The sequence below is a fragment of the Salminus brasiliensis genome, chromosome 11 (genome assembly GCF_030463535.1).
Source record: "Salminus brasiliensis chromosome 11, fSalBra1.hap2, whole genome shotgun sequence".
NCBI classification, from domain to species: Eukaryota; Metazoa; Chordata; class Actinopteri; order Characiformes; family Bryconidae; genus Salminus; species Salminus brasiliensis.
In genome coordinates this window covers 4,058,585-4,077,107 of record NC_132888.1, presented here as the reverse complement: position 1 = coordinate 4,077,107, position 18,523 = coordinate 4,058,585, and positions in this window count along the sequence as shown.

The following is an 18,523-nucleotide window of genomic DNA, read 5'->3' as shown; positions in this document are numbered from 1 at the left end:
AGGGGGAAGCCCAGTTCTGCAGCAAAGGGATGAGAGGAAAAGAGTGAAGAAGAGACGAAAGAGATGAAATAGAGAAAGTGTGTGTGTGTGTGTGTGTGTGTGTGTGTGTGTGGAGGGAGTGAACAGCAGCTACACACACACACACATATGAAGCTTTCCTGATGTCACAGTGTGCAGAATCAGGGTTCCCCAGCACCTGCAGAATAACAGGGACGTACATGTAGAACATCTGGGGGCAGATCTACAGAGACCCTCAGCCCACACACAGACAGCTGTGTCACTCCACTGCAGTACACACTGATCTCTATAGGTTACACCCATTGCTGACACAGATGTGCAAATGCACACACACAGCTTGTCTAGTCCCTGTAGAGAGGTACTGCCAATAGAATAGGACTCTGGAGCAGATCAACATCATGATCCTATTGGCACCATGCTGCCTAGTGCCAGGCAGCATGGTGCCAATAGGTGATGGTGATGGATGGTGGAGCTTTGAGGAGCTTTGAGGATCCAACATCCTGGCCTCACAAAAGTGAGTAGAAAGTCTTTTTCTCTGGACAGTAGAGACAGACTCCAACAAAAGCAGGATCAGCTTTTTATTACCCTTGATTTCAGAAGAAACACTGAATAAGCAGGTGTCCAAATACTTTTGTCCATATATTCCATAGTGTGTGGTCTGTATGACTGCAGATTTCATACTGTAGTGAGAACAGAACCAGCAGAGTGTCAGGTCTGCTGTGTATTAGGGGTGTGTGTGTGTGTGTGTGTGTGTGTTAGGCTTGAGTGTGTGTCCTTTCGTAGATGGCTCACAGCCATGCTTCATTTATATTTCAAAATAATGATGTCATCTGCTGAAATTTCACTGTCTGGCTACTACTCGGGGGGGGGGAAATTGCAGTGTGTGTGTGTGTGTGTGTGTGTTGGACATCTCCAGCTGCCTTCATGTTTTGATTTCCAGATCCCCCATGATTATCTCTTTCTTCTTCCTGTCAACATTCATTTAAATCACACACACACACACACACACACACACACACACACACACATGCACACACACTTTGTGAGACTTGGCCATAACATTAAAACCACAGCTGACAGTGAAGTGAAGAACTAAAGTGAAGAACACTGATCCTCTACATCTACAGGGGCTCCTATCTACAGGTGGGATATACTAGGCAGCAGGTGAAGAGGTGGTCAGTTCCTGAAGGTGAGGAGGATGCTGAAGCAGGACAAATGGTCAAGCATCAGAATCTGAGACACTTTGACAAGAAGAACAAGACTGTGAGGTTCTAGGCAAGCCAGACTGGGTCAGAACATCTCCACCAAGTCTTGAGGTGGGGTGTTCCTCCCGGTATGCAGTGGTCAGTACCTACCAAAATTGCTCCAAGGGAGGACAACCGGTGAACCGCCAACAGGGTCATGGATGCCCAAGGCCTCATTGATGTTCATGGAGGCTCCACCCACCTCACAGCTTACAGGCCTTAAAGGATCTGCTGCTGGAACGTCTGAAGATGTCCAGACACCAGAGGACATGTCTTCAGAGGTCTTGTGGCGTGGTCAGAGCTTATTTGGCCACATATCGTGGACCTACACTATAGTAGGCAGGTGGTTTTAATGTTATGGCTAGTATGGGCCATTTCCCTCGCTGATGTCCCTGCGATGTTTACAACTGGAGGTACAGATCCTGAAGATTTGCACTGCTACACACACACACACACACACACACTCAGTTCCTTCTCTCTACCGCTCACACACACACACACACACACACACTCTTCTCAGCAGACTGCATTAACATGCCAGAGCTTTCAGCACCTCAGAAGTAGAGAGAGAGAGAGGGGGGGGGGGGGGTCAGAGGGATCTTGCTGAGTGATCCTGAAGTGTTTCAGAAAAACTGACCCACACATGCCGCAAAGAGTCCGTCATCCCAGCCAGCCAGCCGTGTGTGTGTGTGTGTGAGGGAGTGTGTACAAAACATCAGGGTCTTCACCTCTCTAATAGACACTCTCTGAGCACTCTGACCTGCACAGTGTAGGGGTCCTTGCATTCTCCTTCACTCCGGTTCATTAGTCCACAGCTGGACTGACTGTGTCTGGACGTCCTCCACATTCAACGGGACCCCCCCCCCCCCTAGTCCCCCCCCAGTAATCATTAAGCTTTAAGGCCCACCAATTAGCATGATGCTAACTGCAGGCCTCAACACATTATGTGGGTGTATAGTATATAAAAAATTAAATATATAAATGGACAAAAGTATTTGGACACCTGCTCATTGATTGTTTCTTCTAAAATCAAGGCTGTTTAAAAGAGTTGATCCTGCTTTTGTTGGAATAACTGTCGCTAGAAGGCTTTCTACTAGATTTTGGAGGAGCATTGCTGTGAGGATTTGATTGCATTCAGCGACAAGAGCATTAGTGAGGTCAGGATGTTGGATGACGATCCCCACAACACCTCAGCATTGGATAGAGCACCATCCATCACTCCAGAGAACACAGTTCTTCCACTGCTCCACAGCTCAATGCTGGGGGGGGTGGGGGGCTTTATACCTCTCTGGCCCTCGCCTGGCATTAGGCAGCATGGTGCTAATCTGCTCCAGATACAGTCCTATTCTATTGGCAGTACTTCTCTACAAGGCCTAGACAAGCTGTGTCTGTGTCAGCAGCAATGGGCGCAACTTAAAGTAGCTGAATGCATTCATTGGAAGGGGTGTCCACAAACATTTGGACAATTAGCTCGCTCTCTTAGACACAAAGGACTAATATAGACTGATTATTGTAATCGTGTGTGTGTGTGTGTGTGTGTGTGTGTGTGTATTGATTAGTTCATTAGCATTAGCAGGCCTAAAGCTGCTCTAATTACTGCAGAAACGACAAGCAGAGACAAACGAGGGAGAGAGAGATCATATACAAATGATGTGGATCTATTTGATATGGAGGTATTTATTGTGTGTGTGTGTGTGTGTGTGAGAGAGAGAGAGAGAGAGAGAAAGAGAGAAAGAGAGAGAGAGAGAGAGAGAGTTTTACTGTTACTTTCTAATTAAGATTAGAGCTGCATTGGATTAGACTGGATTAGAGCTGCTTTGGGTGTATTTGGTGTCTCCAAACCTCCAAAACTACACATTGAAAATGAAGCATTTCAGTAATATCAGCTCTATTAAAGGAGCGTCTCTGTGCTCTACTGAGCATCAACATGAGCTTCATGCAGGAAAATATGAGGAGTCGTTGTCTAGAAGTTTTGTAAAGCTGCAGAAAGTCAGACTTCAGAGGCGTGTGATCAATAAGCTTTATTGGAATGTAAATGTGGGGCTCAGTCGGGACGTTTCACTGCAGCTCTCTTGAGTCTCTGCCACGGACACAGTCTTCATACTAGACTACAGACGTCTGCTGTGAGCTCGCTGGAGAGGGACGGGACGTGTGCAGGTGTGATGGATCGCTTATAAACCAATAGGGAGTCAGAATGGTGTGTGTTTATACTTCTCATCCAATCACGATCAGACTCTCACTTTCAGGATGGAGAGATTTATCTGGAGAGGGTTTTTATTGATGACGAGCCAGAATGAAAACTAAGGGAAATGAAATAGGAGGAACGAGGCTGTTTTTAAAATGTAAGGAGGAGAAAGTTCAGATAATTGGGTGAAAATGTAAGAAGTAGAAGTAAAAAGTCTGAAAAATAAAGAATTACTCCAGTAAAGTTTAGAGAACCAGCATTTCTACTTCAGTAAGATACAGAAGTATTTGTGCTCTGTTACTTGACACCTCTGGAGCTCAGCCAGCTCTGGCTGCTGATGGCAATGCAGCTTGGTCTCCCTCTGCGCACCATCAGGCCCCTGCAACTTATCCAGAATGCAGCGGCACGGGTCAGGTCGTCTTCAACGTACCTACATTCAGCCATGTCTCTCCACTGCTGCGTTCTCTCTTCACTGTAGCTTCCTGTAGCTGCTGCCCAGGTCATCAGATTCAGACCCCTGACTCTGGCCTACAAAGCCAAGACTGGACCAGCCAGCCCCTCCGTACTTGATGGCGATGGTCAAAAGCCTGATCTGTACCAAGAGCCCTTCCAGCTTCAAGTACGGCTCGGCTCGACCCGCCATCCTTTAAGATCCACGGAAGACGAGCGTCCAGACTTTTTACTGTCCTGCACCGAAGTGGTGGAACGAACTTCCCTGGGTGTCCGAACAGCAGAGTCCAACGCTCGCTGTCCTCAAACCCAGACTTAAGACCCTCCTCCTCTTCTGAGAATACTCAGGTGAAGAGAAGAGTACTGTGGTCTCCTTACTGACTTGTGTTTAGTAGAGTCTAAGATTAGAGGATCTTTGAATTTTTAGTCTATTTAAATTAGCTGAGGTTTTTCTTGGGTAAATAGCAAAGCACTTCTGTAAGTCTCTCTGGAGAAGAGCATCTGCTAAATGCCTTAAATGTAAATAAATGTAAGCATGGCTCTGGATGTGAAGTCAGGACCCTGGGGCCATTGTGGCAGTGAAGTGCTGAGTGAGTGCTGGGGTTTAAAACAGGAGATATTAAACAGCTGTAATTAATGTGGATATGCAGCACAGCACAAGCTGTCGTTAGTGTTAACAGTGCGTTAGCTGAACTGCTAGACCAGAAGAGGGTTGTCTACTCCGCTGACTTCTGGTCTACGCACTGCAAAACCCCAGCCTGACCGCGGCTAAATTCACAGCGGTTACATCCAGAAGGGCAGAATGTGGGTGTTTGTGTTGCATCAGGTACCTGCTCTGATGTAGATGCTGTTGTGTGTGTGTGTGTGTTTGTGTGTGTGTGTGGATCCTCAGGGGTTCTGGACACTTCGGCTTCGGTCCACTAACTCCATCTGCTTCTGTAATAACGCACAGAGATGATCAGAATGGGCCAGAAATATCTCACTTACCCACACACACACACATACACACACACACACACACACACACACACACACACACACTCTCTCTAATAATCAGCTCAGCACCTCAAAAGTTTAGGGACCAAAGAAAGTTTGTAAACATTTAACACTTTTCTGCATTTCTGCATAAATAAATTTCACCTGAAAATTGAAGATCTTCATCAGATCCATAAAACTAGATTCATAATCATGAATTTCATAAACGTTTATTTAAAAAGTCTGATGTTTTTAGTGGATATATTTAGCAGACAGTGAAACGGTTGTGGGGATCTGCCCCACCCGTGCCACACCAGCTGTACCACTGCTACCTGCCTAATGACCATGTTCAAACCTACGTGGACCCACATATCACCACTATTAACTATCATTACTCTGACCATCACTGCTGTGACTATATTATGTTATATTACACCATAATTATTATATTATGAATAAGTTTTGGTGGTTTGGTAACTTTTATCAATAATTAATAAACAGTTCTGATCAGAGGAGGACGGGTCGGGTCCCCCTTGTGAGTCTTGGTTCCTCCCAAGGTTTCTTCCTCCAGCTCTGAGGGGGTTTTTCCTGCCACTGTTGCCATTGGCTGCTCACTGGGGGTCTTAACATTTTTCTTTTTATGTTATTGATTTTTCTTTTTTCTGTCTTTTACTAATTACTAATTATGTAAAGCTGCTAGAAAAGTATTCTTGAAGGCCTCAGAGAGCTCTTTGGATCCCGCCAGCACTCACTTCCCTCCCTTTTCTTCTCATTAGCACCCCAGAAAAAGCACAGCCATGGCCTCAAGTTAGGGGAAGCTGCCTTGTGCCCAAAAAATGTCGCTGGTCCGAGACCCTGAACTGACCGATATGAGTGTAGTGCTGAAGCAAGGCACCTATCCCCAAACTGCTCCCAGGGTGCTGCAGCTAGGCCAAACCAGGGCACGTGTGCTCACTTACTCCTAGTGTGTGTTGTGTATCTCCATTTGCTGTGTGTGTGTGTGTTTGTGTGTGTGTAAGCTGGGGCATATAAAGGGGCTGGGATCTCCTCCCTAATCTGTTGCACCTGAGTGTGATCAGGTGAGAGCTCCCAGCACCAGGAGACGGCGGTCAGTGAGGTGAGTAGGTGAGTGTGGCCCTCAGTTCTACTGCAGATGTATAAACTTGATGGCAGCCAGACCAGAGGAACAATCAGACAGGGTTTGTTGGAAGCAAAGTAAATTAAATGTCTGGATGTTTTATAGAGGTGTGTGTGTGTGTGTGTGTGTGTGTGTGTGTGCACTGTTGCAGTGAGAGATGGTCCCCTGTGAACTCTACTTTTACTTTTGTCATATATCTACAAGCCAAGAAACAAAGAGCCCAGTATTGATGCATGATGTGTGTGTGAGTGTGTGTGTGTGTGTGTGAGTGTGTGTGTGTGTGTGTCTGTGTGTCTGTGTGTTTATTCTCAAGTACCTCCATATCTCACCATTAGTGCTGTAAGCTGGAAGAATGTGACAAGTCCACATTCTCGGAGGAGTGTGTGTGTGTGTGTGTGTGTGTGTGTGTGTGTGTGTGTGTTCTTGTACTACTATCTCTGTACGGACCAAATGTCTTCATCATGGCTAAACACACTGCTTTCAACACAGACCCAGGTTTAAGATTAAGATTAGGGTTGAGATTAGGATTAAGAGTAGGATTAGTGTGGTTCTGGTAATGGTTAAGATTAGAGTTAGGAGGGGTAGTGTGGTTATGTTAAGATTAAGATTAAAGTTAAGATTAGGATCGGCGTGATTATGGTTTGGATTAAGGTTAGGCTTACTGTGGTTTTGGTAATGGTTAGGGTTAGGATGAAGTTTAGGGTTAAGGTTAAGGGTAGGTTTAGTGAGGTTGGGTTATTGTTAAGATTAGGGTTAGTGTGGTTATGGTTTGGATTAAGATTAAGATTAGGGTTAAGGTTAAGATTAGGGTTAGTGTGGTTTTGGTAATGGTTGTGGTTAGGATTAAGTTTAGGGTTAAGATTAAGATTAGGGTTAGTGTGGTTTTGGTAATGGTTATGGTTAGGATTAAGTTTAGGGTTAAGATTAAGATTAGGGTTTGTGTGGTTTTGGTAATGGTTATGGTTAGGATTAAGTTTAGGGTTAAGGTTGAGATTAGGGTTTGTGTGGTTTTGGTAATGGTTATGGTTAGGATTAAGTTTCGGATTAAGATTAGGTTTGTGTGGTTCTGATTAGGGTTAAGATTAGGGTTTAGGTGTAGGTGCAGCACAAATCACTAGAATAATATCAATGGCAGTCCTCACTAATATAGTAAAACAGACATATTTGTATGTGTGTGTGTGTGTGTGTGTGTGTGTGTGTGTGTGTGTGTGTGTGTGTGTACGCCTGCGCATGCATCAATCACTGCGGCTATAAATATAAGTAAGAGGAGTGTAACATATATGCATGTAGTGTGTTCATATGTGTGTGTGTGTGTGTGTGTGTGTGTGTGTGTGTGTATGTGTGTGTGTAAGCAAGCCAGAAAGACTTACTCAGAATGACAGCAGCATGATTTGCCAGCACCGCACTGGGGCTCACTAATCCTGAAACAAGCTTTAGAGAACACTGAGAGAGAGAGAGAGAGAGAGAGAGAGAGAGAGAGACAGTCTACTACACTGATATATATATATATATATATATATATATATAGAGAGAGAGAGAGAGAGAGTCACGGTGGAGCTTTTCTATTGGTCCACATTTGGTCAAAAAGTAAAAAAACTGCAAAACTGGAGACTGGAGCAATGGGTGCAACATCAAGGAGCTGAATGGATTTATTAGCAGGGGCGTCCACAAACATTTGGACATGTTTTAAATATCTAAACAAAAATATTCTGTTAGAACACAAACAAAACTAGTTTCTCTTCTTTTGAGAACTTATATATATATACATATCTTTGCTGTCCAATAAAAAACATGTATCTCCAACATGGTGTCTGCACAGGAGAAAGTGTTTATTCTAAGTAATTTAGAGCGTTTCTATTGGTCCATTAATCCAGAGTTATTTACACAGTGTACAGAGCAGCTACAGGCTTCAAACCACGGAGAAAACTTAACATTGAACAGCAGCGATTTTATATATATATATATATATATATATATATATATATATATATATATGTGTGTGTATATATATGTATATATAATGTATGTGTATATATATATGTGTGTATATATGTATATATAATGTATGTGTATATATATATGTGTGTATATCTGTATATATAATGTATGTGTATATATATATATGTGTGTGTATATCTGTATATATAATGTATGTGTATATCTGTATATATAATGTATGTGTATATATATGTATATATAATGTATGTGTATATATATATGTGTGTGTATATCTGTATATATAATGTATGCGTATATATTTAATATATACTATATAATATAATTTACACTATATACACAATATAAATAAGAATTAAAAAAGCAATAGCAACATTATTTACAAGTTTTTGCAAATGACTCTTAATTGCACGTGTGTGTGTTTGTGTGGGGGGGGGGGGATTGCACATTGTATTTTTACATTGAGGGACCTCTGTTCCCTGAACATGTGTGTGTAGTTAAGTGTGTGTGTATGTGGTCCGCTGGGAGCAGTGCTGGGAGCAGTGCTGGGAGCAGTGCTGGGAGCAGTGCTGGTTGTGGAGTCTGAGAGCAGCAGGTAGGAAGGACCTGCGATACCCCTCCGTCACACACTTGGGGTATACACAGTGTAGTGTATGTGTGTGTGTGTGTGTGTGTGTGTGTGTGTGTGTGTGTACATATAGAATATTTTTAATAGTTTTATACTATTTTTTACATCCAGGAGCGTAGTATAAATATGATGGAAATAAAGTCTATTAAAGTTCAGTGTGTGTGGATGTGTGTGTGTTGGGGGGGAGGGGGGGATTTGGGGGGTTAGGTTAGAGCGAAGGGGGGGAGGGGGCGGTATGGGGGACAGTTTCTGCAGAATTTCATGCACATCTGCTCTGACCTGGAAAGTGGTTCAATAAAACTACTGACACCTGATATACATTCTCCCAGCTTACCTCTCCACCCTTAGAGCGGAGTGAGGACACCCACCCACCTCCAACCACACAAACCCACCATTTGGTTGACCGAGAGGCCGAGCGTGTCTGGGGAGTTACCATGAGACGACTACACTGATTAAAATTCAATAAGCCATCGCCATACGATCCTAAACCATCAGGAAGCCCTGATAGCCACTTCTTTGGGTGGTTGTGTGTGTGTGTGTGTGTGTGTGTGTGTGAGAGAGAGAGAGACAGAGAGAGAGAGAGAGAGAGAGAGGAGGTTATCACACTGACCCCACACTGCGCCAGATAAGAAACTCAATCTAACAGCCATATGCCTTCCTGAAAACAACACCACCGAGAGAGAGAGAGAGAGAGAGAGAGAGAGAAAGAGAGAGAGTGAGTGAGAATCGAAGAACCTATTGAATAATATATATAACATATTTTTTCAATCTCTATGTATATAATTTCCCATAATTGATATTTATTATAGCTAAAATATGAGCTAAAAGAGCTCCAAAATTTCCCAAAACAGCAACTTTTCAGGAGAAGGAGAAAACCTTCCTAGCTTTTAATGAAAGTCAATGGAAAAAGATTTTATTGCAAGTCATTTTGGAGCATTTCTATTGGTTCGTTCATCATGAAACTTTTCAACAACATAAAGGACAACTGCCCTTTTCACATGACATCAAAAAGTGAAAACCTGCAAAAATGGAGATGCAAGGTTTTTGTACATAGCTGTATATAGAATATACAGTCATATGCTAAATGTTGCACATCCTGTTTAAATGACATTTTGTTGATTTTCTAAGTGAATAAACTCTCTTCAGGAACATTTTTTACATATTTAATATATATATATATATATGCACATTTCTATAATAATTTTAATGTGTTTAACATGCCAAATGATTCATTATTGTATGTTAAAAATAAACAAATAAACAGTAATTAAGCTCTAAAATGTGCAGAAATGTCTCTGTATAGGATGTGATCTGATTTAAACTTAGAAAATCTACCCGTCATTTACACCCTTTACACACACTAGTATTGGACACACTCTCAATCACTGAATTCAGGCCTATAAAACCGAGTGTCTGTCAGACCACGTAAAGTTACAGAGCGGGTCAGGGCCGAGTGCAGAAAAAGCCTCCAACTGACTCAGTAACTGCAGCAGAGCTCCAGACCTGCTGCTGCTGGTAGAGCTTAGAGCAAAGGAGGACCAGCTCTATATTATAATGCCTATGAGCTTAGAATGGGACATTCTAAAAGCTCCTGTAGGTGTCCCAATACTTTTGTCCATATTGTGTGTATGTAATATATTTTGTTGGCATTATTTAAAAGCTTTAAATGAAGCCTAGAATTGAAATTTCATGATATTTCAAAACATGTAATATAGACAAAAGTATTTGGACGCCTGCTCATGCATTGTTTTTATTGAAATCCAGGGTATTAAAAAGAGCTGATCCAGCTTTTGTTGGAGTAACTGTCTCCACTGTCCATGGAAGAAGCGTTTTCTGCAAGATTTTGAAGGAGCACTGCTGTGAGGATTTGATTGCATTCAGCGACAAGAGCGTTAGTGAGGTCAGGATGTTGGATGATTATGATCACCACCCCCCCTCATCATCCACAACTCATCCCAAAAGTACTGGATGGAGCTCCACCATCCATCATCACTGACGTTTACGTCCTTCACTTTTAATAATGCCACTGTTGCAGCTCTTCTGTGTGTGTGTGTGTGTGTGTGTGTGTGTGTGTGTGTGTGTCTCAGTGGGGATTTCTGAATGATTGAGTGGTCAGCTACAGTCGCAGTGTTATGACCGTCAGACTGTAGAACAGCTGTCTGGTGGTTTAGTGATATTCAATTATTTTTATCTGATAATCAGATAATCATTTAATCACATGACCAAATCAATCTGTCACACACACTTCCTGCACACATGCACACACACACACACACACACACACACACACACACACACACACACACAATCTCACTCAGACTCTTTTATTCTGACTCTCTTTCTCAGGCCTTGCACTCCAACCACCTCCTTCTCTTACAGCAGCAGCAGCTGGCTGAAATCTATACCCGTCTCTCTCTGTGTGATAGAAGTGCCGATGTCCCCACAACTGCTGCAAAACAAACACCATCACACTGCGCTAACACACACAGCACTGTTGATTTTTCCATTTATATATATATGTGTGTGTGTGTGTGTGTGTGTGTGTGTAGGTATACCAGATCACCTCTGAAAGTCTGAAAGTGTCCTGTTGGACCTATCTGGACACCTTCAGACAGTAGCAGCAGATCCTTCAAGTCCCTGAGCATCAAAGAGGCGTAGATGCCCATGATCCTGTTGCCGGTTCACCGGTCATTCTTTCTTGGAGCACATTTGGTAGGTACTGACCGCTGCAAAACCGGGAACACCCCACAAGACCTGCCTGATGTTTTGGAGACATCAGATCAGAATCAGATTCAGACTCAAGACTGTTCACTTGCTGTCCAATATATCCACCCTTGACAGAAGCCACTGTAGATGAGGATATATACACTATATATTTTACTGTATGTATGTATATATAATATATATATATATATATATATATATATATATATATATATATATATATATATATGTGTGTGTAAGGGAAGATTAAGTGGGTTGTGTTATTGCACAGGCTTGTAGACACCTGTATAATGTATGTGTGTGTGTGTGTAAGAGAGAGAGAGAGAGAGAGAGAGAGAGAACGAGACAGAGAGCCATAATACACACTGGAACATATGGTTTATGTTAATTATAATAAATGTTTGTTTATCACATAATAAAACACAGGTTTTGATAGTGTCTGACTGCCAGATGCTATCATCTATATCCCGACTTTGCACATGCTCTCAAATCATTTGTGTGTGTGTGTGTGTATTCAGCTCTTTGTGGGGACCAAATGTATCCAGGGTGATGAAAACGTGAACATGTTTTGATATTAGGAGCATTTGGCTGATCTTTGTGGAAAAAGAAGAACGACTCAGTGACGTCTGAACTCGGCTGTAAAAATGCCAGAATCTGGATTATTCTACATAAAGAACATTAACAAACATTGCCATTAACAGCCTGTGATCATTGGGGCTCCATATGGCAGAGCGGGTTTCTTTTCACAGTTTTAGGGCTGAATGTGTGTGTCTGGACAAACACACCACTGTTTCTCCTGCCGTTTAATGTGTGTGATATTCACAGAGCTAATGTGAAAGTGTGACTGAACTCCAGAATACATCGTCTCTGGCTGCATTTCCCCATCATACAGAGTGTGATTAACCCTCAAGACCATTAACCCACACCGACTTATCAAACTCCAACGAAACTCGAAAAGAAAACGGTAAAACCCCAACAAAACCAGTAAGAACCAACAATACCAATACACTCCAAAAACACAAGAAAACACCATCAAACCCAAACAATTCTAATAAAAAATGCTAAGCCGGATAAATCCAACCAATGCCGAAAAAACACCTGCCAAGAAAAACACCAGTACATCCTCAAAAACTTACACAACCCCACTAAGCTCCAACAAAAACACTAAACACCAGGAAACACCAACAAGTCCCAACTATGCTAATAAACACCCACCCACAAAAGAAAACACCAGTTAACACCAACAATTTACAAAACCAATGAAGCCTCAAAATTGGCAGTAAAAAACAAACAAATATAAACAAACCCCCCAAAAAACTCAATTAAACAGTAAACCCTATGGAACCCAGAACTAAAGAAATCCCACTAACCCCCACAAAAACAATAAACACCAGTAAATCCCAACAGACTTATACAAACCCACTAAGCCCCAACAAAAACACTAAATACCAAAAAACACCAATGAATACCCAACAATGCCAATAAACACCGCTGCAAACTAAAGAAGCACCAGTAAATACCAACAAACTTAAAAAACTTATTAAGCCTCAAAACACCAAATACCAGTAAACACCAACAAATCCCAACTATGCCAACAAACACCAGTAAATACCAACAAACTTACAAAACAAATGAAGCCTCAAAAATGCCAGCAAAACCCAACACATCCAAACAAACCTCCAAAAAACTCAATCAACCCATAAACCCAGAACTAAAAAATCCCACTAATCCCCAACAAAAACCAATAAACACCAGTGAATTCCAACAAACCAATACGCCTCAACAATACCAATACCCCCCAAAACACCAGTATATCCTAAAAAAAAACAAAAAAAAACAATAAAAGCCCCACCAAAGCCAATGAATACAAATAAACACTAATACATCTCAGCAATCTGCTCAAAACCCCACCAGTAAACCCATCAAATATCAACAGAAATAATAAAGCCCACTAAGCCCCAACAAATACCAATAAACACCAGCAAATCTCAACAAAAACACCAAATACCAGTAAATATCAACAAATCCAAACAATGTCAATAAACACTCCCCACAGAATAACACTAATCACCCCAACTAACATACAAACTCACTAATCCTCAAATCACCAAACACCAGTAAACACCAACAAATCCCAACTATGCCAATAAACACCCCCACCACCAAAGCCAATGAATACAAGTAAACACCAATACATCTCAACAATCTGTACAAACCTCCACCATTAAATCCTCAACAGAAATAAAAAAGCCAACTAAGCCCCAACAAATACCAATAAACACCAGTAAATCCCAACAAATACCAATAACTAAGCCCCAGCAAACTCCAATAAACACCAATACAATCACCAGTACAAACCAGCAAAGCCCATCAAACAGCAACAAACCTCAGTAAACCACAAAGCCCCAGGAAACCCAACACCAACACCCCCAAACAAACTCAAAAAGAGGATAGTGATGGTGATGAATGTGAAGAACAAGACGTGGAGACGACCAAGCAGAAGAACATAATGAAGAAAAGGGAAAAGAAGAAGTAGAAGAAGAAGCCAAATCACAGGAATAAGGTGAGGAAGATGAGTTAGATCAAGAGAAAGAAGAAGAAAGTCACTCATGAAGTCACTCACATGAAGAACAGCGGAAACGGCAGACGAGACAATGAGAAGAAGAACACAATGAAGAAGAATTAGAGATAAGAGGTCAGGATTACATGAGGAGGAAAGAATGAAAGAACATGAAGAAAACAAGATGATGAAGAAGAAGAAGGAAAAGAAGAGGAAGGGTCTATTCTCGGAGGTCATGCCGCCGCCACCTGGAGCTGATCACTCGGCTCTCCCAGAGGACGTCTTTGAAATCTGCCCAGGCGTTCCCTCTCACTTTACTCCTCTGCTTGGGAAAGACTGAGCTGAAAAACAAGCCATAAAGCTCAGTTAGTGTAATCGCCCTGTTCATAACTGCGGCGACTGTTGCAAAACTACACAGTGTGGTTTACAGACCGGAGTGGAAAAACGATCACTGTGAAATTACTCACCAGATCCAAACCGTTCACTGGCTTAGAACAAACCACCACAGTTCAGCTCCACAAAAACACACACAACCCTCCCGCTGCAGCAGCCCAGGCCCTTTCGCAATGAGCTCTCGCGCAATGAGCTCTCGCGCAATGAAAACATGGCCGAATCAGCAGCTTCAGTTTTCACCAACCTTGTACATCTGCTCACTGGCCACTTTATTAGAAACACCTACCTCGTACATCTGCCCACTGGCCACTTTATTAGAAACACCTACCTTGTACATCTGCTCACTGACCACTTTATTAGAAACACCTACATTGTACATCTGCTCTCTGGCCACTTTATTAGAAACACCTACCTTGTACATCTGCTCACTGGCCACTTTATTAGAAACACCTACCTTGTACATCTGCTCACTGGCCACTTTATTAGAAACACCAACCTTGTACATCTGCTCACTGGCCACTTTGTTAGAAACACCAACCTTGTACATCTGCTCACGGGCCACTTTATTAGAAACACCTACCTTGTACATCTGCTCACTGGCCACTTTATTAGAAACACCTACCTTGTACATCTGCTCAACATTGTACATCTGCTCTCTGGCCACTTTATTAGAAACACCTACCTTGTACATCTGCTCACTGGCCACTTTATTAGAAACACCTACCTTGTACATCTGCTCACTGGCCACTTTATTAGAAACACCTACCTTGTACATCTGCTCACTGGCCACTTTATTAGAAACACCTACCTTGTACATCTGCTCACTGGCCACTTTATTAGAACACCAACCTTGTACATCTGCTCACTGCCACTTTATTAGAAACACCAACCTTGTACATCTGCTCACGGGCCACTTTATTAGAAACACCAACCTTGTACATCTGCTCACTGGCCACTTTATTAGAAACACCAACCTTGTACATCTGCTCACTGGCCACTTTATTAGAAACACCTACCTTGTACATCTGCTCACTGGCCACTTTATTAGAAACACCTACCTTGTACATCTGCTCACTGGCCACTTTATTAGAACCACCTACCTTGTACATCTGCTCACTGGCCACTTTATTAGAAACACCTACCTTGTACATCTGCTCACTGCCACTTTTATTAGAAACACCAACCTTGTACATCTGCTCACTGGCCACTTTATTAGAAACACCTACATTGTACATCTGCTCACTGGCCACTTTATTAGAAACACCTACCTTGTACATTTGCTCACTGGCCACTTTATTAGAAACACCAACCTTGTACATCTGCTCACTGGCCACTTTATTAGAACACCTACCTTGTACATCTGCTCACTGGCCACTTTATTAGAAACACCTACCTTGTACATCTGCTCAATGGCCACTTTATTAGAAACCCCTAACTTCTACATCTGGCCACTGGCCACTTTATTAGAAACACCTACCTTGTACATCTGCTCACTGGCCACTTTATTAGAAACACCTACCTTGTACATCTGCTCAATGGCCACTTATTAGAAACACCTACCTTGTACATCTGCTCACTGGCCACTTTATTAGAAACACCTACCTTGTACATCTGCTCAATGGCCACTTTATTAGAAACACCTACCTTGTACATCTGCTCACTGGCCACTTTATTAGAAACACCTACCTTGTACATCTGCTCACTGGCCACTTTATTAGAAACACCTACCTTGTACATCTGCTCACTGGCCACTTTATTAGAAACACCTCCCCTGTACATCTGCTCACTGGCCACTTTATTAGAAACACCAACCTTGTACATCTGCTCACTGGCCACTTTATTAGAAACACCTACCTTGTACATCTGCTCACTGGCCACTTTATTAGAAACACCTACCTTGTACATCTGCTCACTGGCCACTTTATTAGAAACACCAACCTTGTAACATCTGCTCACTGGCCACTTTATTAGAAACACCAACCTTGTACATCTGCTCACTGGCCACTTTATTAGAAACACCTACCTTGTACATCTGCTCACTGGCCACTTTATTAGAAACACCTACCTTGTACATCTGCTCAATGGCCACTTTATTAGAAACCCCTAACTTCTACATCTGGCCACTGGCCACTTTATTAAAAACACCAACCTTGTACATCTGCTCACTGGCCACTTTATTAGAAACACCTACCTTGTACATCTGCTCACTGGCCACTTTATTAGAAACACCTACCTTGTACATCTGCTCACTGGCCACTTTATTAGAAACACCTACCTTGTACATCTGCTCACTGGCCACTTTATTAGAAACGCCTACCTTGTACATCTGCTCACTGGCCACTTTATTAGAAACACCAACCTTGTACATCTGCTCACTGGCCACTTTATTAGAAACACCAACCTTGTACATCTGCTCACTGGCCACTTTATTAGAAACGCCTACCTTGTACATCTGCCCACTGGCCACTTTATTAGAAACACGAACCTTGTACATCTGCTCACTGGCCACTTTATTAGAAACACCAACCTTGTACATCTGCTCACTGGCCACTTTATTAGAAACACCAACCTTGTACATCTGCCCACTGGCCACTTTATTAGAAACACCACCTTGTACATCTGCTCACTGGCCACTTTATTAGAAACACCAACCTTGTACATCTGCCCACTGGCCACTTTATTAGAAACGCCTACCTTGTACATCTGCTCACTGGCACTTTATTAGAAACACCTACCTTGTACATCTGCTCACTGGCCACTTTATTAGAAACACCTACCTTGTACATCTGCTCACTGGCCACTTTATTAGAAACACCTACCTTGTACATCTGCTCACTGGCCACTTTATTAGAAACACCAACCTTGTACATCTGCTCACTGGCCACTTTATTAGAAACGCCTACCTTGTACATCTGCCCACTGGCCACTTTATTAGAAACACGAACCTTGTACATCTGCTCACTGGCCACTTTATTAGAAACACCTACATTGTACATCTGCTCACTGGCCACTTTATTAGAAACACCAACCTTGTACATCTGCCCACTGGCCACTTTATTAGAAACGCCTACCTTGTACATCTGCTCACTGGCCACTTTATTAGAAACACCAACCTTGTACATCTGCCCACTGGCCACTTTATTAGAAACGCCTACCTTGTACATCTGCTCACTGGCCACTTTATTAGAAACGCCTACCTTGTACATCTGCTCACTGGCCACTTTATTAGAAACACCTACCTTGTACATCTGCTCACTGCCACTTTATTAGAAACACCTACCTTGTACATCTGCTCACTGGCCACTTTATTAGAAACACCAACTTGAACATCTGCTCACTGGCCACTTTATTAGAAACACCAACCTTGTACATCTGCTCACTGGCCACTTTATTAGAAACCCCTACCTTCTACATCTGTTCACTGGCCACTTTATTAGAAACACCAACCTTGTACATCTGCTCACTGGCCACTTTATTAGAAACCCCTACCTTCTACATCTGCCCACTGGCCACTTTGTTAGCTGACTGTTCACTTGCTGCCTAATATGTCCACCCCTTGACAGGTGCCACTGGAACCCGACCATCAGTCTTATGGTACGAGTGTATCAGTGGTGACCAGCGATGGTGTTCCTGGGTTTGACTCACATCAGTGTCACTGCCTGGGAATGGGCCCACCCACCCAAAAATATCCAGACAAGACCAGCTCTGAGGTCAGAAACTGACCAGTGATGAAGCTCTAGACAATGTACATCAACAGACAAGCTTAGGGTTTCTAATAAAGTGTCCAGTCTCTTGGGACAGGACATGTTGAACAGGTTTGATGGGCTCTGAGTCAGTGGCACACGTTGGGGTTCAGTGTATGATTAATGCAGCTCTAGAATCCGCCCTTTCAGAGGCTGTAAAACAGCGCTTTCCGAGCGTTCAACGCCCTCCGGGTTTCAGCAGCTTCCCATAAAGCTGTTTTTAGCTTTCCCAAAACCAACTTCCCACTGTTCGCTCTCACCCGCTGGAATAACTGTGTCTGCTATTAATCTGCTCTCATATAGAAAGCGTTAGATTGCGGTGAGGCTGTAATGGAATCCAGAGTGTTTTGAGACGGCGTGGTGAGGGTCATTAGTAGATCATGCAGCTCACTGACATCATGTGGCCGGTGCGGCTGCGTTACAGCCAGAGCAAGCAGAGAGAGAGAGAGAGTGTGTGTGTGTCTGTGTGTGTGTGTGTGTGTGTGTGTGTGTGTGTGTGTGTGTGTGTT